Source organism: Panthera leo, chromosome F2, assembly GCF_018350215.1.
Source record: "Panthera leo isolate Ple1 chromosome F2, P.leo_Ple1_pat1.1, whole genome shotgun sequence".
Lineage (NCBI taxonomy): Eukaryota > Metazoa > Chordata > Mammalia > Carnivora > Felidae > Panthera > Panthera leo.
In genome coordinates, this window is record NC_056695.1 from 29972523 (window position 1) to 29973687 (window position 1165).

General features: G+C 37.8%; 1 non-coding gene across 1 annotated transcript; it reads right to left on the reverse strand.

Annotated features, from left to right (window-relative positions):
• Positions 1 to 350: 350 nt before the first annotated feature.
• On the reverse strand, positions 351 to 456 carry LOC122211352. Its single transcript, XR_006198651.1, has one exon. It is a non-coding gene; the product is annotated as a U6 spliceosomal RNA (small nuclear RNA).
• Between the last annotated feature and the right edge of the window lie 709 nt (positions 457 to 1165).

Sequence of the window (1165 nt, forward strand, 5' to 3'; positions counted from 1 at the left end):
CATGTAAGTGAGATCATGCAGTGCTTGCCTGTCTCTGTCTGGCTTATTTTACTTAGCATAATGCTATCCAGCTTCCAGATGAGTCCTGGGTGTTTGCTCCTGGGGTTCTCTGCCCCTTGGGTCTTTGCTCTTGTGGGGAGTCAGTCTTCCATTCTCCTGCAACCCTTGCTCAGCCTCCCATGCCCTGTTCAGGTTTTCATTATCATTTCCTTAGATTCACCTCACATATATGTCTCCACTGCTAAAGTGTAAGATCTGAGAGGGAAGTTGAGAAACGCGGACTCTGGCTCTAAACTCAGCTCAGTCATTAACTGTATCCCAGAGAAAGACAGAAAACCTCTCAGTGCCCTGGTTTTCTCAACTGCTACATTTTTTTGCACCTCATCCTTACACAAGGGCCATACTAATCTTCTCTGTATCATTCCAATTTTAGTTTGTGTGCTGAGAATGGAGCACTCAGTTGCTACATTTTTTTTAAACAAGTAGACAAGTGTTACAAGACTGGAGAAGAAAGCAGTAACTCATGCTGTCTCTGTGTTGTTAAAGTAGGGAGACATATTCTCTCTTCCCTATATAAATGAAAATAAATACTTCAAGTAAATATTAATATTGTCCCCTAAGAAATAAAAGCTTAGGGGCGCCTGGGTGGCTCTGTTTGGTTAAGTGTTTAACTCTTGATTTCAGCTCGGGTCATGATCTCAAAGTTCCTGAGTTTGAGCCCCATCAGACTCCCTGCTGGCAGTCTTGAAATTCTGTCTGTCTGTCTCTCTCTCTCTCAAAATAAATAAACTTAAGAAATATAAGTCTAGTGGGAAAAAAAAGGATATGTTTATTGAAATATATGAGCTAAACACTGGGAATTACAAATCTAAGTTATTAATATGAAATCTCAAGTTTCATGAAATGTTTAATGGACTCTATTGGTATTCCTTCAGGTTAAATAAAATCCTTTAAAATTTCTTAAAGTATTGTTTATAGCATAAGCTATGTCTTATGCACTCTCAAGAAGGATTATGAAAAGCTTGTGACCTTATTTGAACAGTTAAAATACTCAGTACATAATCACCAAGATGCCCTTCTAGGAAAGAATTTCATTTAAACCCAGTTAAAGTAGACTTTAATATTCATAAGAGGATAGAATTATTATCTGGATAAATCTTTCATG